Source organism: Mus pahari, chromosome 12 (assembly GCF_900095145.1).
Source record: "Mus pahari chromosome 12, PAHARI_EIJ_v1.1, whole genome shotgun sequence".
Classification (NCBI taxonomy): Eukaryota; Metazoa; Chordata; class Mammalia; order Rodentia; family Muridae; genus Mus; species Mus pahari.
The window spans coordinates 44,511,259-44,538,889 of NC_034601.1; the positions used below are offsets into that span (position 1 = coordinate 44,511,259).

The window sequence follows — 27,631 nt, forward strand, 5'->3', positions numbered from 1 at the left end:
CTTCATAATAATATAATTCAGTCATCATAGGTTTATGTTCAGTGTTGCAACAAACATCTTAGTTTATTAAGAGTATTAACACAAGAAATTCAAATAATAGTACTATTAACTATTTTTCATAAAACTTCCCTTCATTCAGAAAACAAGGTACCTTATGGACAACAGAATTTACCAAAAAGTATTACATAAGAGGCTAGAGAGATGGCTTAGTAGTTAAGAGGACCCATGTTCAGTTCCCTGCCCATGGTGACTCAGTATCTAGAACTCTAGTTTCAGGGAATCTGTTCCCTCTTCCAATCTCTGCAGATACCAGGCATGTACATGGCTCACATACATATATTCATACACATAAACTACAATTAACAAATGTAAAAATTATTAATTAACTGATATAAGCCTCCCTCCTCCTCACCCTTTTATATATTAACAACACAGAGCCACCAATTGATATAGCTATGCTTATCAGTTTTACAAATAAGAGGAAAACGTCTCTGGAGGACAAATTAAATGGATAAATCATTCACACAGGCTTCTCGATGTGCATAAGAGGCTTTCGTATTTTTTAAACTAGTATTTTATTAATGTCCCCAAAGAACAAGAAACTAATTATAATACAGCAAAGAGTTTGTCATTTACATTTGATGAAGGATTTATTTTCTAATTTGTACCTTACAGATACTGGTCCACATTTCCATTTCATTATCTCGTGAAATTTGCCTTCCTGAGTATTTTTCGTTTACCTTGCAACATACAGAGTGCACCCCAGAACTGAAGATCAAGAGGTTAATATCCTGGTAGGATTAACATACTTTATAATTGTCCTCCTGAGAGATATTTTTTCACTGGGAATATTTCCTTTCAATTATAATTCCACAATAAAGATAACCAAGCATCCCAAGTCTCAAATGACAGATTATTGTCTAATGTATTAATGAGCATTGTAAATGAAAGGTAAAAAAAAAACAGCTCTGATGCTGTCCAGCCTATTTAACAGTGGCTTTAAAAAACAAACATACAAACAATTATTCTACAACACTGGCCAGGGTGATACACACTCAGTACTAAGAAAGGACTGCTAGCTACAGTGATTTTTTGTTGTTGTTGTTTTGTATCAATGCTTTACTATTGACCATAAAAAAGCAAACATTTATATATTCATATTCGCATATCCAGTGTAGTTTTAAATGATCATATGCACAGGTTCTTCTGCTGTTTCTAGACTTCACCTGTGTCTGTTTCCTCCTCATTAACAATTAATTTGCACTTCGGTTTCCATCTGTGAAGATCAAAGTACTAAAGGACTAAGCTACACAAGAATGGGGACTCTCAGCCAAATCGCCTGAAACATGCACCCTTAGCTCTGCAAGATCAGTAGGAAGAGACCCAAATCTGAGCAGGGGGAAAACAATGCAACAACGCTTAGCTGCTCCAGGAATTCCAGAGATCAGTTCAATCATCTAAAAAGTAAACACTCCTGCCCGGTGTGGTGGCGCACGTCTTTAATCCCAGCACTCGGGAGGCAGAGGCAGGCGGATTTCTGAGTTCGAGGCCAGCCTGGTCTACAAAGTGAGTTCCAGGACAGCCAGGGCTACACAGNGCACTCGGGAGGCAGAGGCAGGCGGATTTCTGAGTTCGAGGCCAGCCTGGTCTACAAAGTGAGTTCCAGGACAGCCAGGGCTACACAGAAAAACCCTGTCTAAGAAAAAAAAAAAAAAAAAAAAAAAAAGTAAACACCCCACAATTATGAAAAAAAATCAAAACACTTCTTTCACGTGGGGAAGATCAAGGAAGTAATGTTCCTGTTTTTTGAGGAACAGGATAGGTTTTTCCGTATAGAATTCTTCAATATAACAGAGATAGGCACTAACATTCTGAGTTTCTAACTCTTCTTCCTTGTCAGTTTCCACTCTACTTGAATGAAGTGTGCTGAATGCCAGGTTTCAGATCAAAGCAGTCAGCATATACACAACTAGAACAAATTAATGGGAGCACTTAAGTACTTTTTAGTTATTTTCGTACTCATTTGTGGGGAAGAGGGTGGCTTGTATATATATGGAAGTGAGGACAAATCGACAAGAGTTTTCCCTTTTGGTTCAAGCACTAGGGATGGAACTCAGGTCCTTGGGCTTGGTGACAAGCACCTTCCCCTGCTCAACCATTTCACCAGGACACATTTTAAGTATTTTATCGCAATTTTAAAAATCAGTAGCTGCTACTTTTGTAGCTGGCTTTGAATTTAGGACCCTCCTACTTCACTGGGTTTCCACAGCAGCTAAGAGTACAGGTTGGGCATTGGCGAACGCAACATCTTACTCTTGGTTTTAGTTAAATTTTAAAATGTTTCCTACTGTTTTATTAGTTATATTATTATGCCACTTAGACTGCCGGAGTTCATTAAACTAGGTGAAAAGAATCACCTCAAGGGACCCTAAGAAGGAAGTTTTTCATAAAAATTGTATAAGATACTTAACAACACAGATGAGAAATAGCAACTTTACCTGCTAACTTCCTTCTTTACTAAGAAGTTGGAAAAGATCAGAGCTGTATTTTGGCATCAGACTTAAAACATATAAGGAAACTGGGTAATATGTCTATTTTTGTTCCAATAAAAAAAAAAAACCCAAACACTTGTAAAATGCACATGATCTGTATGTGCATTTAACTTTCATTTATAATCAACTGATTCAGTACCTTTACTCACTCAATTTTATTGAAGAACATAGAATACATTACATCTTTCTAGTCTACTTTAAACTGCTACAGTATGCATTTTTAATGTAATATTTAAACTATAGAGCCCTCCAGTGGCTCTGTGTGTGTGTGTGTGTGTGTGTGTGTGTGTGTGTGTGTGTGATGTGTCTTCTGCGTGCATACTGATTGCATCGAGACCATTTCTTTATGAACTAGTTTTTGATCCTCTGTGGAAAGAATAATATATCAGTTAACTTTGCTAATAAACCAGTTGAAATAGTCAGACTCCAGATGCATTAAAGTGATTAGCATTTCCAGTACTGTAATATTTGCTATCACTGAGAAAAAATATTTCATTAAAAATATTCAATATTAAGATGGGTATTTAATTAAAAAGTAAAAACTTTTCTAGACACTAAGAATAAATCAAGACATTAAGTAGGAAAATTGTGAGTTTTTTTTTTACAACAATTAAAAATAAATCATATATTCCTGTTATGCATTAGTTCCTAAATAACCAAATGAGTTATCCTCAAATAAGCCATACTGGTACCATTGTCATAGCAATGCACTTTAGTTTGGAATCTTGGATTCATGCTAATGGTTTAGTACTCAGCGTGGTTCTGCTACAAGTTGGTGGAATTCTAAGAGGTGGTGCACAGGAGGACATTTTCAGGTTTTGAGGCCATTCCCCTTCTCTTACATCCCAGTGCCAAATGCTGAGTTTCTGCTCTACCACAGCCATAATGTACTGTCCCAGGCCCAAAGCAATAGGGCCCATTGATCATGGCATGAAAATTCTAAGACCATGAAACAAATTAAAGCTTTCCTCTTTACATGTTTATTATTATTGTTGGGTATTCATTCCAATGACAGAAAGCTGACTGACATAGGCTCCTATGAAGCAGGCACATTAGTAAATGACCATAAAATAATCCTCCAGCCCCAGTGAAAGTTTCACATGAAAGCTGACATCTTGGCACCAACTGCATAAAAGCTGAATCATTCTGTGACTTACTCACACACTGTTGATTCTCACAAATTGTAAAATAATATATGTTCACTAAGGTGTATAATTTTAGTGTCCCCACCCTGAATCTATGCGACCATGTCCCGAGTTGATGCTTGAAAACAAAACAGCACTAAACTCTCTATATGGTATATACTAAGCACATATTAAAGGAGTTTGTTGTATAAATTAGAGACAAAGTGGCCCTGACAACAACAGCAATAGTAAAATAGAGGAACAACGCACCCCTCCTAGCAGTTATGGGTACATGACCTTTCTCTTCTGAATGCTGAACTTTCACCTGCCGCCTTAACAGGTTTCTTAAGTTTTATTAAATTTATCAATGTTCCTAAGTTTTAGGATTTTTAAATGCTTGACAGCAAAAATATTGATTAAATAAACTAAGCTTATTTTTACCAATAATCATGTCTGTGTCTCAAGCCTAATATGACCAAAAGCTACACACAAGCAATAAACAATCCCCCTTTCCCATAACTTGTCTGAGGAACACCTAAATGCCTTGTTCTCCATGGTAATAAAAAGCACTCACATAAGCCAGAAGCTATTATAGATGCTGTGTCAGCCATTTAACTCTACAATTGCTGGTTCTATAGTCCCATTTACAGATGCAGAAGTAACGGTAAGTTAAGGGATTGCCTCAAGGTCGAATAGTTATAAAACTTCACAGACTGTATATAGCAGCTAAAAGTCACTGGAAAACAGAAAATGTTGAAATGCCATTTCCTCACATCTCTCCTGTGCTGGGGCTTAGGTCTTTCTGTGGTGGCAGGAGAAATCAACAAAATCAGAGGCCACAGGAAAGGAACACAAAATCCGAGGGAGACAAGACCCTGTTGCATTGCTCTCTTTACCTTTGAGTTGCTTACCCCAGACGGGTACAGTCATGAGAACTGCATAGCGATGCATGGTAAGTAAAGTCAGCTTTCTAACCAGAACATCAGAAACGAGGTTGTGGGTAGAGGGCAACAAGAAAGGGGGTCAGGAGAGTGACTCCTTCAAGTTCCTTATAAAGTCTCGATCTCAACCACCCAGGCGCTCTCTGACTCCAAATTCCATATAAAAGTGATGAGAAATGAACTAAAGGACAAATATCCCTATTTTCAAAGTGTTCCCTGAATGTGCCAAGTAAGCGGGTGAAATCCAAGCGCACTGAAAAAGCTCTGATACGTGAACTAACATGGGGGACAGTTGCACAGGGCTGAGTCCTCAACTTAACCAATTCAACTCTCTACTAAAAGGAAATTCTCAATACTTCACAGGGAACATAAAAATGATTCCATTGTCTAAGTGATACGGTAACAAATATGTCTAGAATAAAATCCAAAATTAATCAATAGAAATAAAAGAAACTAGAAAAATCTCAGTTTCACAGGGAGCCATTGCATTGGTACCCTCTGATACCAATCAGAAATTACAGATCCTGGGATCATCTGACAAAGGTTTCTGAAGACCTAGAAGAATGTTTTCATGGAGCTGGCCAGATGAGCCTGCAGTTACAGACGGCACTTGGCGCTGCTGTGGGGATCTAGGTGTGGTTCCTACCACGCACACAGAAGCTCCCAACCATCCGCAACACCTTCTTCTGACTTCTGTGGGCGCCAGACACATGTGGTGCAGGCAAAAAACTCAAATACATAAAATGTCTTTTTAAAAACTTAAGATTGTTTCAATAAGGAAGGATTGGTATTCTAGGAATGGATAGATCAGATCAGCAGAAAGAACTTAAGTATAAAATGGTACAGCAGCTCTGCAAAAGTATGGCAACTTCTTAATAATTATAGAAGGCCAATCTTACATATTAACTTGGATAAATTGAAACCCATGCCATACAAATACCTATATAAGTGTTTATAGTGGTTTTCCTTGGAATTACCAACAATTGAAAACAACTTGATGAATAAACAGATAATTAATTACCTCTGTATATACATGTGTCTCTGTGTTCCATGTATATATATGTGAGTATGTGTATATATGTATGTGTGTAAGTATCTAGTGGAATACTGCTCAGAAGACATATAAAAATTAGATTCCAGCTATATGCAAAGACTTGGATAAATCTCAATACTATATGAAGTAAAAGAAGCCAGTTGTAAGAGCTTACATAGCATCCGGTTCAGTTCATAGGACATGAAACCACTCGTAGTCACGAACATTAGACAATGGTTACCCAGAGTGAGGGTAGGAGTATAGAGTGACTACACACGAACAATGTGATAGAATCTGGACGAGGTTAATTAACTTCTTTAAAATTGGCATTTAATAGATTAATTTCATATGACATCTATACATTTTTAGGTTCATGGATCTATACAGTCAACTTTACTTACAACTAGCTACAAAAAGTTTTCAAAGCCCAAAGTTTAAAAAAAAAAAAAACAGAAAGCTAAATTTCTGAAATATTAAAAATGAAAGCCTTTATAAGGAGTGCACTCCTTCAGTTGGCTGACCAGATGCATTTGGTCCATTGACCTTAAGGCTAGTGGAATTGACTGAACCGCTCTGGCACTGAAGTGAATTACAAAGGTGTAATCCTACCCAATAAATTTCTTTTTCTACTGTATGTACAAAACCAAGACCAAAATAGCACATGGAGAGAAAAATCAAAGAACACGATGTCACTCACTGCCTGTCATCAGGCAGCAACTCAGGTCTTCAGCAGAAAGATACCTAAATTGCCTGAAAGGAGACTCCTGTCTTTCAAAAGATACACTACAATGTTAATAATTCCACCTGGGATTCTAAGCTATGTTCTCTATAATCTACCTATAAAGTGATTTTATTTTCTTTGCTATATTGAAAAGAAGGTGAAGGAATTCCACTTCCAGAATGACAGAGAAATATGTGTGTATCTATTTTTTCACTAAATATAATTTTTAAAAATGCTAGACAAATACCTAGAAGGCTGAGAGAAAATTCTGAGTTTAAGTACAGCATAGATCTTAGCTACATAGTTATCAACACACACACACACACACACACACACACACACACACACACACACACACATATATATATTCTAAAAAGATGCTAGGTGGCAAACCAGATAGAGCTTTCTGGGCCCAAGAAACACACCAAGGAATTCTCTGGCTTTCTTTTTCTGTTTACCTTATGTATTCTAGTTTTGAAAATAAAAGGGCTGACCATCCAGAAATAACAACAGAGCAAAGACCTAAGGTCCTAGTCAAAGGATGAAGAAAGGGGTAGCATAGCAACCAAGAAAACTAAATAATAATTATTCTATAAAAGCCGAACATCTCACAGAAAAAGAAAAAAAAAAATATGTGGGCCCACATTTATTATTGCCAGAAAATTCCAAGTAAAGACTTCTGCCCTTGACTGACTACAAAGGTAAGCCACAACACACAGACTGAGGCAGTGCAGAGGATCACGGGTTAGAACTAGGGATTTGAATCCCCATCATTCACAAGTATCGTCAGGATAGGACACAGAACTTCTAGCCACCTACCTTCAGTAACTCTGTCTCTTTGCATGGAGACACTCTTTGGGACAGTCAAAACCTTGACCACTGCTTAGTAGTAATGAGGCAACTCTCCACTTCCCATCCTACTTCGCATCAATGGAAGCAGACAGAGACAGTGAAGCCCCTCTATCCTTTCCAGCTAGGATGTAATCAGCAGAAGTCTAGTAGAGGGCAGGAATTCCTCCCTTGCCCAGCAGTAAGCCGGGGTCTCTGTCCTCCTCTGATGTCAAAGAAGGATAGATGGGAGTGCAATAATGATATGGTGCCAACTCTTCCTACAGCTAGATCATTCTCAGAAATTACAAGGATGATGTTTCAGTGAGAACCACAGCATTGCGACACAACATCAAAATATCCAAGTTTCAACCAAGTCACCTACACCAAAACCAATAGCATCTCCACTTAAATAATATATACGTATGAGAGGCAAAGTTGCGAGGCACGTTAGAATTCAATATAAAATACACCAGCGAGTAACTAACTATAAATTGCAGAAACAAATGAATAATAATATCTCAGCAAAGAAGCAAAATATAACAAAGAACAAAAATAACATTCTGGACCTGAGAAAAAACACAGTAAGTCAACTTAACAAATGGGTTTAGCACCTGAATACAGGAGTCAGGGGAAAAAATAATAGAACAAAAATTAACCAATCTAAACAAAAAAGAAAGTACATTTTTTAAAAAACTACACAAAGCTTCAGGGGAACTGTGAAACAGTTAACTTATTGAAAATCCAGAAAGGTGGGGAAAAGAAAGAAGGACCATAAAATAATAATAGAAAAATTTCCAAGTTTGGCTACACCACATCCCTTTCTACACACAGGCACCGACTCAAAGTCAAACTTATGAAAATCAATCACCTCTCCTTCCTCTCAAATACTGCATGCGTCAGGAAAGCAAAGTCAATCTGTACAGAAAGAATAGCTCAAAGTACAACAGCTTCCTCATCAAAACTCACACATGACAAAAGTTGTGCATTTTTAAATACTGAAAAAAAGAGAAAAAAGAAAAGAAGAGAAGAGAAGAGAAGAGAAGAGAAGAGAAGAGAAGAGAAGAGAAGAGAAGAGAAGAGAAGAGAAGAGAAGAGAAGAGATGCTATGCCCAGCAAAAATATCCTTTGGACTGACAAAACAATGGCAATGGCAGCCTCAGACACAAGGGGATTCAGAAAAACATTTAGCAACAGACCTACTCTAAATGGATAGCTACAGAAATTCAATAAACAGACAGGGAATAAAAGGGAAGAACCCTGAAATATAAAGAAGAAAAGACTTGAAATGCAGATTTATATCATAGGCCTTCCTTCCTCTTTGGGGTTCTGTAAATTATGATAAAATCCTAAGACTGTCTGATGTATTTCTAAATATATACTGAAAGGTATTTAAAATAATAATACAGGGCCCATAGAGATGGCTCAGTGGTTAAGAGCACTGGCTATTCTTTCAGAAGACCTGAGTTAAATTCCCAGTACCTACATGATGGTTCACAACCATCTGTAATTCCAGTCCCAGAGGATTCAAAGCCCTTTTTGCCTCAACAAGTCCTGTATGCACTTGGCACATAGATATACATGCAGGCAAAATACACATCCAATAAAATAAAGCTCACAATATTACAAATTATAAAATAAGCACAAAGGAGAAGTAAATATAATAATTATATCAGTAGACATTAAAATACAGTATAACTGTATGATCTACTAGAACCAATTCAAATTACAGTGATAGGTAAATTAAAAGTAAATATATAAGTTATACAAAGGCTGCTCAAAATATAAGATCTATAATATAAAATATAATAGATAACATACATTTCACAACAAGAGCAATTATAAAAGACAGAGAAGGACATTATACATGACAAAAGGATCATATCATCACAAAGATGCCAATCTTAATCATGGAAGTAAGAATGTATAGAACCAAAAGGATTTAGAGGCAATTCACAACAGTGAAAAACAGCAACACTCTTATCTTAGTAATTAGCAGAACAATTAGGCAGAAAACCAACATAGACAATAATTCAATGACCTTAATCAACAATATATTGTTGACCTTTATAGACTACTTACTTAACCCAACAGCAGCAAATACACACTATTTTTCAAATGCCGAAGCAACACATACCAAGACAGTCTTCAAATTGATACACAGATTTAAAATAGTTCCAATAAAAAAAAAAAATCCCAGTAAAATATTTGTAGAGGCGGTAGATACTGCAAAATTATTTCAAATTTTAAACAAAAGCTAAAGGAACTAGAATAGCTAAAAACAATTAAAAATAATAATAAAGGAAAAAAATCAACCTACTTGATTTTAAGACATATAGCTACAGTAATCAAGAATGCATTGTTATAAGAAACATCTAGAACAATGAAATACTAGAGACCCAAAATTAAAATCACACAAATATTCTCATCTTATTTTTGGTTGTGAACCTAACTCTTAACAGCTGAGCCAGCTCTCCAGCCTATCTCATCTTATTTTTAAGAAAGGTACAAAAGTGACTCAATGGAGTAAGGACAGCTTTCTAAATAGATGGCACTGCAGTAAGCAGACATACATGGAGACAGAGACACAGACACACAGACAAACACACAAAAAAATCAATTAAGTAATGACAAAAGAATATATATGCCTATTGGCAGCAACTTTATTCATGATAGTTCCATATCCAAATTAACCTATATGTTTTTATGAAAATTAATAAAGTATGCTGTTTCCAGATTAAGAATACTAGTGAGCCATAAAAAACAGACTACCGATATGCACAATCTGCATGGATCACCAGAAAATAATGCTGAGTCCAAAAGTCAGTCTCAAGAGACCACCCACATACTACAGAACTTTATTTTTAAAATAGCTTTGAAATGACACAAATCATAGAAATGAACAGATATTGTTTTCGAGAGATTGTAAAGGGATGGAGGAGAAAGCAAGTGGATGCATCTACGGTATGGGCAATGACAGGGGTCGTGGGGATGCTGGGAGTCTTGACTGTGGTATGCACTGGCTGTGGCACTGTAAGCCATGTGAAGCAAGTGAAAAGGGGTAGAACCCAAGTGACAGGCATGGGTATAATATGCAGTAGTAGTAGTAATATGTAGTCTGCTGTACCTCAGTAAATAGCTCAACAAGAAACCTAAAGCAGAACTAGTAAGAAGCAATGACCACAGCACGCGCCTGTGCTGTGGGCTTCTATTTCTCGCTCCCTGTGTGGGCTGTGTCCTTTGCAGTGCCTTGGGCTGGAGTTCCTCAGTCAGTCTTCATTCTTCTATTTTCCTGAGTTGATCTAAGGGCTTCAGGTATCACATGCGGACGATTGTCAAATTTGTATTTCAAGCCCATTTCTCTCTTCCAAAACCCAGACATATTTTACTTTTAAATGAGTACTTCAACCTACTTATCTCACAGACACTTCAATATTGGAATTTAAACATACCATGTTTTCCCCCTTAAAGCCCCAGATGTGCTTCTCTTGGGGATTTCCCTGTTTCTGTAGTTGTCACTTGCTATGATCTGAACACTTACATCCATCTACAATTTTTATGGTGAATTCCTACTCCATGAGATGAGGAGTTTTAGGATGAGGTCACTAGACAAAGAAGTCAGAAGGGTAGAAAAAAATCACACATGGAGTAGTTCCTTCATGTTTTAAAAGAACCCATAGAGCTCCCTTGCTCTTTCCACTGTGAAAGGACAGAATAAGAAAATGCAGTTCATGAGCCAAGAGATGGTCGGCCTCAACCCCTGAGTAAGAAATGAACTTCTGGTTTTTGGTAGTTTCTCCAATCTACATTTGTTATACCAGTCTGAACGGGCTAAGATATCACTCTACCACTCAACCCACCAAAAAATGAACGCGCCAGAGTGAGGTTTATTCTGCCTCATTTACTATCACATATGTAATCATATTACCCTAACCTATCCAAGTCCTTGATTACAGTCAGTCAGTCCATTTTTCACATCCCAGGGACCATCATCTGGTTAAAGCATCCTCCTGTGGAAACAAAAAAGGCCTCTATAAAACCCCAATCAACCCCAAACATCTATATCTCTCTCTTAAAACTTCAACATTAGTAACATGTTTATAAGCCTTCTCAGTGCATACAAAATCCCATGAATTCTGGTTTCCAATTGCACCATGCTCACTTCTAAACTCTAGCCAGAGTAAGAATTCTTGTTTCTTCAAGGCATTCTATTTCTCTTGAGGGCAGTTGCATTTCCTCCTACCACTCCCAGCTAAAAAGACCCAAGAGCTCATGAAATCTCATTATCAGGCTGGTGAGATGGCTCAGCGGGTAAGAGCACTGACTACTCTTCCAAAGGTCCTGAGTTCAAATCCAAGCAACCACATGGTGGCTCACAAACACTCATAATGAGATCTGGCACCCTCTTCTGGTGTATCTGAAGACAGCTACAGTGTACTTATTTATAATAATAAGAAAATCTTTGGACCAGAGTGAGAGGGCCTACCGGAGCAAGCGGAGTCAACCAGAGTGAGTGGAGTTGACGGGAGAGAGCAGAGGTCCTAAATTCAATTCCCAAAAACCACATGAAGGCTCACAACCATCTGTACAGTGTACTCATACATAATACAAATAAATAAATAAATAAATAAATAAATAAATAAATAAATAAATAAATCTTTTTTTTACTTATTTTATTAGATATTTTCTTCATTTACATTTCAAATGTTATTCAGAAAGTACCCTATACTCTCCCCCCACCCTGCTCCCCTGCCCACCCACTCCCACTTCTTGGCCTTGGGGATCCCCTGTACAGGGCATATAAAGTTTGCAAGACCAAGGGGCATCTCTTCCCAACGATGGCTGACTAGGCCATCTTCTGCTATATATGCAGCTAGAGACACGAGCTCTGGGGGTACTGGTTAGTTCATATTGTTGTTTCACCTATAGGGTTGCAGACCCCTTCAGTTCCTTGGGTAATTTCTCTAGCTCCTCCATTAGGGTCTCTATGTTCTATCCTATAGATGACTGTGAGCATCCACTTCTATATAAATACATCTTTTAAAAAACAAAATCTCATTGACATCTTCTCTAAGAAAGTTTCATAAGCACTCAAACTAAAGTAGACCCTTGTTACATGATGAACAGGGTACCAATACAACTTCAAATACAACCCAACCAAATGAAATGTTTTAATAGACAAAAAACCATACAAAATATATCTTGTTACTTTTCAAACTTAAGGTAAAATAAAATCAGCGTGCTATATTTCAGACTATAAGTCATACATTATTTGACTTGTTGCTCACCACCTACTTTCTCTGGAGCTTTCCTAATATGAAGTATAATAATAATAATTCTAGTTAAATGTTCGGTCATTCGTTAACTATGACTTTTACCTATTTTCTCAGCAACCAATACAGCATTCTCTTGCAATTCTTTGCCATTTAGTAGGCTTTAAGGGCAGTCTCAGACGTACGTGTGTGTCCAACTGTTTAAATGCATGTGCACATAAATATGTGAACCTTTTACAGATTTTTAAGTCCCTTGAGAACAGATAACATTTTCTACTGATTTAAAGTTAGGTATTGGGCCAGGCATGGCGGCCCATGCCTTTAAACCCAGTACTTGGGAGGCAGAGGCAGGCGAATTTCTGAGTTCGAGGCCAGTCTGGTCTACAGAGTGAGTTCCAGGACAGCCAGGGCTACACAGAGAAACCCTGTCTCGAAAAACGAAAAAATAAAAAAATAAAGTTAGGTATCCAACATTCTTTCTAAAGCATGATACTCTCCATCCATTCTACTAACAATGTAAATAATGGGGAAATCTCAAAAAGTGACCGAAAGAGCACATAATATAAAAAGTGATTTTTTTTTTTTTAAGAAGCCATAGAAAATAGTTTATAAACAATGTCTAAACAGATACTTAGACAGGTCAGGATTTTAAGTCTTTATGGTGTTTGATCTCAGTCTTTAATGTCACAGATATACAATCTGAACACAGCCATATCCCCTCTCACCGGTGTTTTAGTTCTTTATTTAAATGTAGATCCTTCCTACTGAGTACTGCTCAAGAATTAGCTAATCCTGCTAGAGATCATGCCTCCACCTATTTGGCATATGTCTTTAAGACTATACAGTTCTATATGGCCCTTACATACTCGGCTCCTGGTTCTAAAAACATTCAACCTTTATTTCCAGAAAGGGGAAAAAAAAAAAAAAAAAAAAAACTAGTTAAAAGCACAGATATGGCTAACCAATGGAGTATTCACAGAAATGGATTTCAGAAGGTGAGACAAGGGACAAGCCGTGCAAAGGTGAACTAGTAACAGGCGGGCACACTGGGGGAACAGACTAGCCGTCTAAGTGTTCTTGTAAAAGCCATTGTTTCTCTAACTGCTACTGGAGATATTTCTGAAATGTATTAAAAGTATAGTTTCTTTCCCTATAAGTACCGTACAGTGAATGTAATTGTATTTGTTACCGCTGATGAACAGACTGCTTCTGTAGGACCATCAGTTTCACTGGACCCTAAAGAAGATGTAGACATCCTTGTGCAAAGTAAACAGATGGGCTCAAGCCTATTCAGTCTTGGAAAGTATTTTCTTCTTCTTTACTGCACTGTTTAAAATCAATTTTTTAAAGTGGGAGGGGAAAGGGAGCTTATTTTCCTATAAGTCAAGAGAAGGAAAAATAAACCTAGTTATCTGAGCTCTTACAGTATCACCGAAGCCTTTCTAAAGTAATAGGTATTCTTGAAAAATCTGTTCCATTTGCAACACTGTTAAAGCAATGAGTGCCCCAGGCAAAAACCTGGGAATAAGAAAGGTAAAATCCAATTCCTAGGTAAAGAAAGAAGGGATAGGGGTAAGGTGGGTGGCCAGGCAGTACCCTAGCATTTACTAAATATGTTTTAATGTACAGTACTGTGCAAAACACACAGAGCTACAGCCTCAGTTTCTTCATCTGCAATTTTGGAGACTGGCCACGTTTGTACCTGGCCTGACTATATAAAAGTTCCCCACACTGATTTACTCAGGGGACTGATGGTACTCTCCCATCAACACTGAGCATGCAGAAATGCCAGCACGGGGTGGGGCAAGAGAGACTGCAAGGAAGGTGGAAGAGGGAAGAGGGGAGGGAAACAAGGAAGACAGATGATAGGGGATATCATCTAGAGCTATCTAGAGCTCCTGAAAAATCCAAGATACCCAAATTTCTAAGAAACTATTCTCTGCAGATAACTTAGTAATATTAATTATTTCTCTCGTTTTTGTTTTGGACAGAATAGTAAGTGAAAAGCAAATCCATGAATGGACCACATACTACTATGTTCTGGGGTTAAATATTAGTATCTGAAAACAAGAAAGTGAAGAATCAATGCAGCGAAGCTTCCTGCCTCCTTTCAGGTTTGCTTGCCATTCAACCCTGATGAGCTGCACTGGCACTAGAGCTGCACACTGGCAACACTGCAGGGTGCAGCAAGCTGGCTCTGCAGAGGCCAACAGCGTGACCTTACATAAGTCACCTGTTCTTTGACAAAACGGTTCCTTATTTTCATCAAGTGTGTTTTACAGAGGCAGTGAGATAGTTCACAGAGTAAAGGTGCCTGCTTCTAAGACCAGTGACCTGAGTTTGACTGAGGAATCAACATGGTGGAAGGAGAACACTAACTCACAAAAGTTATCCTCTGATGTATACACACAAACCATAGTAAGTGTGTACACAGACATACACACAGACAAATAAATCAAATAAAAAATTTCAAAAAAGTGTTATGATAAAGGCATTTCCTTTTGATATTTAATGTTAAGCCAGTAGTCCAGTAGAATGTTCTGGACAGAATAAATCTATTTCTAGATAAACATTTGATGAAATACTTAATGTGAACATTGTGACAAGTTGTTAAGTCAAATGGATTCTTAACTATGAATTGCAAGCGTTGAGTAATGATTGAAAGAATCATTGGAGAGAAGGGCTGAATGAACAAGATAAACTCTAAGCCCACATTAATCCACAGATTACTCTTTAAAAACTGCTGCTATATGTAAGAGTGGTGATACACATGTGTAATCCCAGGACCACCTGGGAGGATGGGGCAGGAGGATCAACAAGCTAAGTTTGACCCTATCTCATAAACAAACAAACAAACAGACAAACAACAAAAATGCACACTCAACAAAAGAAAAAAACCTGACACTGAGTGCAGTTATGTTACTCTTCATGTCCACTGGGGGTTTACCACTTTGTTTCATAGTTGTAAATCCTAAAACTACAACGGAAAAGAAAACCAACAAGCACGAAGTAGAAGAGGACTAATTTAATCATGTGAAAAGGACTAAGAGCCTTAGCTGACTTCATGCAGTCAAAAGTGTCAAGGTCAACTTAACCACTAAATACCCAAAGTTTTAGAACTAGCGGCTATACACTGGTCTACCTCTACATTCTCTGCATCCTGTGATGGACACCACATAGCTTCAGTCCTAGACCATCAATCCCATCTATCTAAGAGTGATAGTGACATATAAGCCCAACTCCAAGAAGCCGAGTCATCAAAATGGTGACAGAATTCTAAAGACTGATGATGGAGCTAGAAATGTCTAGCCTAAAGAGGTTAAGTCTTGGGAAGGAAATACTGTTGAATATCTGATGGGCTGTGTCGGACAGAGTTCAGACCTAAGAGAACACATGCCAAAGCAGATCTGGTGACCACAAGGACAACATTCAAAATGAATCAAAACCTGGATGTCTAGGTGATGCGACTGTTAAAAACTGACTACATTAGAAATAAGAGGAAATGATTTCAAAACTATCAATACACTGGCCCCACCCCAATCAATTAAATGAGAACCTATAGGAAAAAAAAATAGGTGATAGCAGGTAATAAAAACTCTACTTGGGTTTCTAACATGCAGTTGTAGATAAAAATGACCACAGTAAATGCAACACCTGTCAGTGCACGATGTAGGGCACTTCCTCCTTGGAAATCTGCATGGGATTTACCTCCTGTATCTTTTCTGAGCTAGAATCATTCATTCACATTCTTCTGTGGTGATAAGAACTGAACCACAACTTTCCAACCACTGATTAACAACCCAGAGCTCCACAACCTTTTTACAAATCAGCATTATCTTGCATGACCATGAGGATTCGCTCTTTGTAAATATTTGAGAAGTTAAGTTAAATCTCCTTTAAAGGAAAGAAAAGTCTCCTAAACAATAGAACTTAAGTTTGGGTTATGATACTTAGCATCTATCTATTCATGACAATAGTTTTCAAGATTTCTGTGCTAGTGGTGTACAAGAGTATGCACACCATCATTCGGCAAAAACTGTAATCTAATTTTAAAATGTTACTAACTGGAAAAAAAATGCAAACATTCAAGAATTCTAGTTTCTTCCAGAACAAAAAAAAAAAAAATTAAAACCAAGCATAAAATACTTCATGGTTTGTATGGTCTCTGCCACTAGTAGCTTATCTAATCACGAATGAAATAAATTATCTACTTTCCTATTTTTGTTTTTGTCTAAACTTTTCTGTAATAGAATATCCTGGCTTTTAGTAAAATGCCCCACAGTTCCTTCAGTAATGGTTATATTGTTATTCATAATCTTTGTCCCTGGCTACTGAATAAAAACATTATGATCGTCCTGGAAAAGACACAGCCATGTGTATTCAAAATGTTCTGGGCAGGCATCACTGGTCAAGGGCTAGGCTTCTGGATTTTAGTGACTCCTCCAGATTTTTCCATCACCATGTACTACGCCCTCTAAACTTTAAAGCTCCCACTTCAGATTATGGTAAAACACCAACCATTTCCTTTACCTCTGCCATCTGCCAGCTCGGAAAGCGCCTAATGAGTCTGAGACTTCTTCCAGGCCACTCGAAGTCTCTCTCATTAATCTTTGTCATGTGGTTCATAAATAATGAGACAGGTATTAAAGACCATCATCTTGTTTACTGACAATCGCCACCAAAAGAGTCTGGAATAACACCTTGGATTTCACTAGACCCAGGCAGACTGGGGCTGTGGGGGTTCTGACGCGGGGGACAGAACACACAATTATTTTTTAACAATTAAGCTAGTTAACTGCACTAGGTTTCGAGTAATGATTGCCCTCTCCATTTCAAAACGGAAGAATTGCGATTGTACAGCTATCTGAACAGCTGCTGGACGGGCAATTCTGTCCGCAGCCAACAGTCAGTCACCTTTCGTTCTCCAAGCACATACCTCTCACAGAAATGTTTTCAGTGCAGCAGTCTACTGAGCTGGTTGTGACACCGGCACGATGTGACAACACAATTCATGATGGTTTTGCTTTTTTCAGCCTGCCTCTTTCTTTTCTAAGAAGTCTTTTCCTCGCTTTCCACCCCCCCAAAGAAAACCAAATCAACAATACTTTCAGAAAACCTGCCTTAGTCTTTCAAATATAATGCTTTCGGTGAAGGCAGACCAGCTCTAAAGAACAGCTTTCAGAGAAGCAGGAAGCTGATCTGAACAGCAGAGAAAGCAGGGATGGGGCGGAGCAGAAAGGAACTGAGCTGAGGAGAGAGCGCGCAGCACAGACAGTCCTGGCGGCTTCTAGTTAGTTATTGACAGTTTCATCTAATAGCACGGATTTATGAACAGGAGTATCAGGTCTGTCGTTCCTTTTCTTTCTTTTACGAATCTCTGTCAATCTAGTGAATTATTACACAGGGAAAAGTAGGGCCTCCAGTTGCAGGGAAATGATGTAAGTTTCCCACTCCCACCAGCCCCAGCTCTACCAATCCACCTCTACTCTGACCTGTGACTATCCCCTCCCCCTCTCCCTCCCACCGCAGCCCAGAAGCTTAAGGCCCCAGCCTTTCCCAGCTCTGGGATATAGGGTGGCAGAAAGTATTCAGCAGAGAATAGGGAGTGTTTTTTTTTTGTTTGTTTGTTTTAGGAAACTCCTTGAAGAAAAAGTAAATGCTTTTCTATTTAAAAAATAATGCTGAATAGCCCAAAGCTAGGCAGTCCACAGGATAAAGGATATTAAGCAAGACCGAGTGAGGAATGCAATTTAGCCAAAGGCAGCAGATATGAGGTAGCACAGCGTGCAATAGTGGCTTTAGGAGGCTCACAGGTCTACATTCCTCACACCACCTCTAACCTGGGGCCTACTGTCTTAATCTATGGTTTCCTTCCTTGTAAGAACAGAAGGAAGAATATAAATATCAGAGATCTCTTGAAAGATGGGAATTTATGAGTTGATCCCCCTCCCCCAAACAGGGTGGGAACCAAAAAATAATCTGTGGCTGTTTGCTTACACAGTTACAAGTAATTTCTTATATTAAGCTACTTAAAATATGTTTTGCCAAGGTAATAGCTAGGTGAACAAGATATATACTGCAGGAACAGAGTTCAAGTTGATCCTGACGTTGGAAATTCATACAGAATTAGGATTCTGAAGACATGCTCAAGAAAGGACGACTTTAAACAGATGCATGGAAGCAACCAAGAGTCATGACACCACCCTACGACAACATTTATTATTTACCTGGGTCAGTCAACACTCCTGTTCAAATTTAAAGGACACACCAAAAATAAGGTAAAGTATAAATAGAGATGATAGATGAGTTATAAGATAGATAATGTATTGTTTTTAATTAAGAGTCCATAATGCATGGTTACTAGCCTTCAAAAGGGAATATGTAAACTCCTGTCAGTACTTGACTTCCAAAAAGTATGACAAGGTCTCCTAGACTCCTCTGTATGAGAATCCGCCTTCCCTAAAGCTGGCCTACTGTCACTCCTACAACCTTCACTCTTACCTTCCCCGACACCAGCCACCTCTACTCCCATTTTCACAGTTAGAGCACACATCTTACATCCAAAAACCCGTGAGGAGAGTGGGGGAAGTCACCCAACCCCCTGACAGGACACAGGGGACAATTAGCACTGCCAGTGGACCATGAATGGCCCTAAACTGCTCACTCTGCAACCCCAGTAGCTTTGCCAACTCGTAACTTAAAATTGGAGGACAATCAATTGAATCATCCGCTGATAAATCGTTAAAGATATTTTTAACTGATGGATCACTATGCTCATGAATGTGGCTCACAAATTCTTCCTCAAATATTCTCATTCTCTTCTTTTATCTATATAAACAAAATTTCACATCGCATGCGTTAGAAGGAATGGAGATGAATATTCCTCTTGAATAATGTGAATCCATCAATTACAAAAAAATCACTAATCATGTATTTCATTAAAAATACATCTCAATTAATGTATTTTTCCTCTAATATTTTAAAAATTCTTGATTTAATGCATATTATTATGATCACTTTAATAGGTTTTTAAACAAGAGGCATATGATCTTATAAAATTAAAAATTTTACCACAGAAGTATAATGAAGTGTTCCTCAATAAACTTAAAACCATAATAATAGTAAGGTAAAATCCAGTGAGAAAAATACAATAAAGAGTTCAAGCACAAAAATAAACTGTAAGATTTCAATCGACCAAGGGATGGTTAGTAAATGGATAAGTTAATAAAACAACTAAGCTATAGTGTTTGACTAAAATAAATAGATTTAAGCAGGAAAGAACTCATCTTACTGAGATATCCAATATTTATAGTACAAAAACAAACATACCATCAACAAGAAATTTAAACTTATAGATTTCTTGAAAGAATGACTCTATTTTCCAAATCCCTTTACCAGAACCATGGTGAACGTCATGTCGCTCTATCCCTTCTTCCTAATCTAATACTTCTCGAGAGTGAACAGCAGCAGGGCAAACAGAAACAGAAACAAACACAACAAGTTAGACCTTGAGATGAGCCACTGGAGTGACTAAGTTCTCGGGTTGAATACTGTACTTGTTTCCTAACTTTACACTATACTGCATAAAAATCTTTCCAAAATAGGAGACTTGCTTTCATCACCATAATTTAACCTTCCCTGGTGTTTCCCGGGCAATTATCAGTAGCACCAATCCTGCTGAGTATTCATGTCCCCCAAACCAGGAGGCTGAGGAAAGTGGAAGCCCAGGCAGCCACAGGCTTATTGCCTGGCTCCTGTTCCTGGCTGCTAGTTCCTGCTTAAACTGCAAACTCCAGAGACAGGGACTGCAACAGACCTCTAGCAGTCTTCACTCTAAAGAGAAGTTAGTAACTTCTTAACCGATCTCACAAAACAAGGTGAGCCCTTAGGCATGACTGTACACAGTACCAGGCTTTTCTCCTTTGGGTCAGGCTCTTCCTATCACTCCTCATCGCTGAATGCCTCCCGCATGAACCCTCCTCCCAGTCTCACTGTGGTAGGTGTGAAAGTCAGCCAAACATGAGAGAGACCTCTTTAATCCTGAAACAGATTAAATGATGTGACACCCACAGAACACATCAAGCTTGTGGCAGTTATTTCCAGAGTTTATACAGGTTCCCAATCAAGGATATCAATTGCTGAATAATGTACACAATGTTAAACATCACAAGGTATATTTCCTACACATGTTCCAGCCACGCCTCAATCTGCTCTGCTAGGAATGTTTCTCAGGAAAGCACAATATATTTTAAATCCATGATGCTGGTTTATTGTAATATCGAATCCATCCCCATCCCAGTCATTCATACAAATCCTTATTACTTTTATTAATCATCTACTCACTAATGTTCTCCTTATTGTTCCTTCTGGGACTTGAGGTTTCCAAGCTCCTAGCTCAGCCCCTGAGCCCTCAAACTTTTTTCAAAAATAAAGGGAAGCACCAAGTCAGTCTTTGCGTTTTAAGAAATAACATGTAAAATTCAATTAACATCAACTGGAAGACTGTCCTTAAAAGTTAACTTGTTATTTGTCTTCTAAGCATCCATATTTTAAGTTAAGCCCCCTATTCTCATGAATTATTATATATCTACTATTATTATTATACTCTATAAGTACTAACATCATTTCCAGGTACTGACTACAAATCTAAGCCTCGTATATACTTAAGAGAATTGCTCAGGATTACAAATCAGAAGATGAGTATAGAACTAAATGTGAGCCTGCAGGCAGGTTAGCGGAGTCCTTGAGTATCAGCCCCGGCTCCACTAAAACAGTAGCAAGGACAGCTAGCAAGAGTCCTGCCCACCTGCGCCTCAGTGAGGCTTCTTACTTTAGTCAGGAGCAGATATTCCATTCTTACACAGATCTGGATTTGAATCCAGGAAACTGAACTGAGGGCAGCTTATATAATTTTCACAAACTTCAATGACCTCATCCACAAACAATAATAAATAGCACTTGCAAGGGATCAAGGACATGCTATTCTTAGTATATCATCACAGTTACCAGTACAAGTTTTCTAACTCATCATCGACTTACATTGTAACATATCTTTATTCACTTGATATCTCCAATAATTCTATTGTATAGGATTATGATTTTTTTATTCTTCTTTTATCAGTAAAGAAAGACAATGTTCAAGACAGTATCCAACTCACCTTAGTCATAGTGTCACAACACGAAAAAGATTACACCAATGCTAAGTAACATGACTATGAAACTCCCAGTCAAAACTATGGGCTCTGGAAATAATCACAGCATTACCAATCCCTTTGACTCACCATCATCATCATCACCATCTGCACCTGATCTCTATCATCTAGCTTTCCTGTAGTTACCTTGAAGACCTTAGGTCTAAGAAGCGCCCCAGTAATACCATAACAGGCACATTCTTGGACGGAGAATGATGAGAGTAATGGCTTCAGAGAAACCAAAAACAAGTCTGGTCCCTAGAAGAAAAACAATAAGCAGCAGAGCGGAGGAACAAAATCAAGGTTTGCTACCAAGAATTCGATGCCGGAAGAGAAAGCGGAACTTAATACCAAATTATATCAGATGCCTAAGAGAATAAAAGGAAAGCTGGCCAAGCCAACATATATGATAGATAAGCCTGCCTACTTAATAACTGCTATCTGACTTTGTGTGTGTGTGTGTGTCTCTGTGTGTGTGTGTGTGTGTGTGTGTGTGTGTGTGTGTGTGTGTGTNTGTGTGTGTGTGTGTCTGTGTGTGTGTGTGTGTGTGTGTGTGTGTGTGTGTGTGTGTGTGTGTGTTTCCGAGGAGGGCGGTAAGTGATCATTTTAATTAACTATCATTAATAATGCTGCAAACATGGCGAGAAGCATTCACACCATCAAGTATCAGGATATCTAGATGCCCCTCAACTGCTGAAATGAGAATATAGTTTCTTAAATTACATATCCATGCAAATTTTTCCTGTGTTGCTTGGAATATCTGTTTGGGCTTTTAATCCACATTATTTTTCTCTATAGTTTCTATTTAAATGGAGAGCCCTTTTTTGTCTTCTTCTACTTGCAGGGTTTAGGGAAAGTTCTACTTCCCATTTTCATTCAGTAGCATCCAACTATGTACTACATGCATGCACATAATCAATTAGACCACTGACGATCCCATCGGTGACTCAGTTTTGGTTTCCCCATTTGTTCTACCAAGAAGGACCCATGGCCCACACATACATAAGATCTAAGTACCCAGGCCACAGTGTGGCTCTTCCTTAATTTAGAACCAAGATGGTTGAAAGTTTTTAAGAGTACTTTCTAACTCAAAGATTCAAGATTTCCTTTGCCAGTGAAACTGCTCCCAAATTCTTATCTTAGATCACTACAAATGATTGAGGTTTACTAGATTCCTGATTGTTCACTAGCAAGTAGTTGGGAAAGTTAAGAGGGACACTCCACGCCCCTCCCCCAACACCTTAAGTTGATATTTCAAAATTTGTTTACCTGAGTATCCAGTCTACTATTCAGTTTTCAGACCAAAGCTACAGCTTGGAGTCATGATCACTAAGAACTTACTAACTGCCTCAGAGACTTTATCATTCGTGTGTGTGTGTGTGTGTGTGTGTGTGTGTGTGTATGTGTGTGTTTGCTTGCACTCGCATGCTCACTCTTGGCACAGGGGATTAGACCCAGGATCCTAGGTAGGCTAAGCAGAAGCCCCACCACTCATCCACAGCCATGACACCTTATGATGATCTTAATACACCTTCTTTTTAATATGAAAAAAATAATCAATTACATTTTTGGCCTCACAGTCTTTCAGAATTTCCCAAATACACAAGTCATTTTAAACTGAAGAATTAATTAATTCCTAATATAAGCTATAGGAACATCTAACAACAAACTAAATTACATTCATAAAGTCAAACTATTTCACATGACATTTTTGGTATCAAAATTATTATAAAGGCTAACGCATTAATTCACTAGGAAGTTAAAAATTCCATCACAGCACACACAATTCCCCTTCCTTCCATGAAATGATTTCAATCACTTTTATTATTCTGCCTAAATGAGACATTCCTTTTATTATTAGACATTTTGAAATTAACATGTTACTGTAGGACATGGGCCTTTTCTTCCTTGTAAGATGGTACCAGCATTTACAGTGTCTGTCCACTTATTTTTATATTTTCTACAAAATAAATAATGTCTGATAAAAGTACATTTATGTTTTATTCATTCTTCACGTGTGCATGCTTGCACAGGTACTGCATGTCTGTGTGCATGTGCATGAGCACATTTCTGTGGAAGCCAGAGAATAACCTAAGATGTTCCTCAGAATGCCCACCCTATTTTAGGAAACTTAGTCTCTCATTGGCTTGAAACCCCAAGCAGGGTAGGCCAAATGAGCAGGGAACCCTGAAGGCCTGCTTATCTATCTCTGCCTACACACGGTTTGTGAGTGGCACCACGAGCCATGGGTTCTGGAGATCAAGTGCACAGGGCCTCATACCTCCCACGACAAGCACTTTACTGACTGAACAAACATCTCCACTGCTTGTGTGTTGTTTTTATTTGATAATTTCCCCAAGGAAAATACTTCTTTCTACATCTTTTATTTCTGAGAAGTTTTATATATGAAAGTTACGACTGAAGTCTTTTAGCAAAGCCTTTTTGGTTACAGCGACACATAAAACTTCATCCACAGTATCCAAATTGTTACTAAAAGAAATTTAGCAACCATATTATACAGATACAGTCACTTCAGAGAAAACCACTAAGGTCACTACTATTCCTGCTTTACAAAGAAAAAACAACAAAGAGCCACAAAGGTGACTCAACATTTAAGCTGTTAAGTCAAAACTGTAAGTTTCCTTACTCCAAATCGGGTGCTTTTAACATGCGGAAAGTCATCGGAATACGTGTCAACATTGTGCAGAGAGCGGGAGTGTGCAGATCGCTAAACTGACTCTTCCTTTGCACAACCCACATCTAATTAACTTGTGAGGAACTGAAGGCTTTTACATTTTTTAACATAAATTCCTTTAATGGACTCATACTGTTCTCTTGAATTCTCTAAATGTGGTTTGATCTATTATTATTATTACTATTATTATCATTATTTTTTCTGTGACTTTCTTTACCATCCTATGAAAAATAATCAAAGTAGTTTTCAAGAAATGGTCTAAATCTTTTCTTTAGATGGATATCATAGTAAAAGCTACATCTGAAGTCTTTCTTTAGATAAAGCAGCAATGGGGGAAGTACTGGTGTGGCTCTGTACTTAGTATGTGACTTCCTCTTTAGGACTGATGGGTGGTCCATCAGGGATGTCATTAACCCTTGGGAACTGGCTGATTCCCGGGAGTGGGCAATGCCTAGAAGCAAGAGTATTTTGTGCTGTGTTAGGGAAATAAGGTCATGAGAGGTCAGCAGGTAAGTTTCCGGAGATATTGGACCAGGCAGACTGTGACAGCATTGGAGCCACACGGGACTATACTGCCACTGCAGAGTGACATCCCTGCCCCCACACTACAAAACAGTTTACTCACCGTGATCTGCCCTAACCTCCATGTTGGGCACAGGCCCATGACATGGCTTTTGATGATGAAATAAATGATGAGTCAGTAAGCGTCAAGATATGAGACAGAAAGGCCGGTGGCCAAAATGGCCACCAAATTGAAGATCTCTATGGAGGCAGGTGGGCCTCTGAGCAGTGCTAAAACTTTAGTATAAAGGATGCAGAGCAAGATGGGTAAAAACTCAAAGCGGAAGTCAGATGGGCACACGTATGTAAATGCACATTAAAAATTCTCATTCACTCATGCTATAAGGCATCTCAGTATTATATTAATTATTTCATTTTTAAAATCTTCATATTTAAGTAGGTCTAACCTATTGTCAAAGAGTCCATGGAATGGTTCCTTGTGAAAATGATTGCAGAAATGTTAACAAAGGCTCACTTTAAGGAAATATTTGAAATTTGAAACTGTAAAACTCTGCATTATACATATGAAGGCTTATATATTGGGGGGCCAAGGGGAAGATAATAGGATTAAACTAGGATATATGGATCCCAAAAATGAATTTAAAAAAATTAATAAAATAAAGGTATAAAGGAACTAACCAAAATTCATAGCATATGATCCAAAATTTGCTAGCCAACTGTGAAAAAAAATCACTTTCACACAAAAAATTCCATTTCCTAAATTCTGTGTTTTCTCTAAATACACCTGTGTCCCTTAATATGTAATTAGAAAAGGCAAAAATCCTCAAAAGAGGTTCAGAAATTCTGACATATTTCTGTAACTGAACAAAAGTAAGGACAATTGTTCTCTCTAATACATTTCCAGAGCTGCAAATGAAGAGTAAACCTCACTTCTGAGTTCTGTCTCTTTCTCTTTCTCTCTCTCTCTCTCTCTCTCTCTCTCTCTCTCTCTCTCTCTCTCTGTCTCCGTCTCTTTCTGTTTTTGTCTCTGTCTCTTTCTGTCTCTCTCTGTCTCTGTCTCTCTGTCTCTGTCTCTCTGTCTCTCTGTGTGTCTGTCTCTCTGTCTGTCTCTGTCTCTCTCTGTCTCTGTCTCTGTCTCTGTCTCTCTCTCTCTTTGTATTGGGATAAACACCTTGTGCTATTTCCTTAACCCCCACCCCACCCCACCCCCACTCTCAAACCTTGAAAATGTACTGCTAGGTGGCACTGCTCACAAACCACGCCAAGCCCTAGGTTCCTCTGTGCTTTGCGGAGCCACAGGAAGCCACTGAACAAACTAAACCAGTGAGCACTCTTGCACTGGAAGCAGCAGGAAATGTGAGTCCTGTGCTGCTGTTTCAGTTGCACTTTTCTCTTTTAAGATTTATTTATTTTATTTATGTGCATGAATGCTTATGTACACATATGCACATGAATCCTTGGTGCCCACAATGCTCAAAAGAGGGATTTGGATGCCCTGGAACTAAGGTGGAAAAGAGTGGCATCCCTGCCCCCACACTACAAAACGTGCTGGGCACAGGCCCATGACATGGCTTTTGATGATGAAATAAATGATGCCACTTCCCCCACCTTTCGAGTGCTGGGAACTGAACCCAGGTCCTCTGTAAGAGAAACATAAGTTAGCTCCTATCCTGCCACTCTGCTGTGTTTTTACTTTGAAATAATTGCCTGAAAGAGAACCTGATCAATAAAGCCATCTGGAAGCAAAACAAAAACCAGTGGATCCAGAAGCAGAAACAAAACAAAAACCAGTGGATCCAGAAGCAGAACCCCCCCCCCCAAATTCAGAATTAGGATTTAACTCCACTGACTTCAATTGTTCTCTAATTATTTCTTTCATCAAATAACTGTTTTCTCAGTTGTTTCATAAGATTCTAGAGGGTAGCGCAAGTGAAATACATCATCCCTTTTATCTTCCTTGGGATTTTTAAGTATCAGTAATCGTACACAATTTGCATTGATTTTTACTTAGCTTGGGATTTTATACTTATTGGTAGATATGCAATTTCTATTACAATACTATGGCCCACAGTCACATCACTACCAACATGTTCGACATCACTACCAACATGTTCGACTCTTGGCGTTTTAGCCTGCTAACTCCACATCCTAGCGCATAGGCATAAGAACCACTACCTCTATCGTGGTATGTTTAGCTGTTACCCTAGCCTTTTATAATTGTATGCTAGTGTGAGAAAGATAACTATGATTTTCTTCTATTATTAAAAGTATTAATTAAAAAAATCATGACCGAACAAAAGACATGTGTATTTTAAAAGAGAATTGGGGAATGGGCACAGAGAAGCTAAGCTTTATTTAACGAAGCTACTCGCATTATATGAGGCATTATATGAGGTATTTGAACCTCAAATACCTAATTCTATATTGCTTCTCTGAGTGACCTCACACATTACCCTAGTCCCTTCCAGGCGAAAAGGGCTGTCACCCAGGCTTTCTTACTGTTCCTGCATTAACTCCCACCCTGGTTCTTCAGAACCCCTCCCTCCCCTTGTGATCAGGCCTTTCCACAGCTGCCAGCCCAAACGTTCAGTGAGTTCTCACTTCCTCCACCTCTCCAGCCTCAAACCTTAGAGCTCTGGTTCACAGTCCCCACCCCCACCTCCACCCCAAGGCTCATAAGAACAATCAACCATCATTCATTCATTCTAATCCTGCCACAGTTCCTTATTTAGCACCTACTGTGTAACAATT

General features: G+C 38.4%; 1 protein-coding gene across 10 annotated transcripts in view; it reads right to left on the reverse strand.

The window, feature by feature from the left end:
- Window positions 1-27,631, reverse strand: part of Bbx (BBX high mobility group box domain containing) — a 240,376-nt gene that overhangs the window by 153,693 nt on the left and 59,052 nt on the right. Inside the window, exon 1 of one of the 10 annotated variants that reach the window (XM_029544299.1) lies at window positions 17,409-17,664. The exons of the other annotated variants lie outside the window; for them this stretch is intronic. The gene's annotated coding sequence lies outside the window, so the exon portion shown is untranslated. Of the gene's footprint in view, window positions 1-17,408; window positions 17,665-27,631 lie in introns of those variants that run through there. 10 annotated transcript variants of the gene reach the window in all.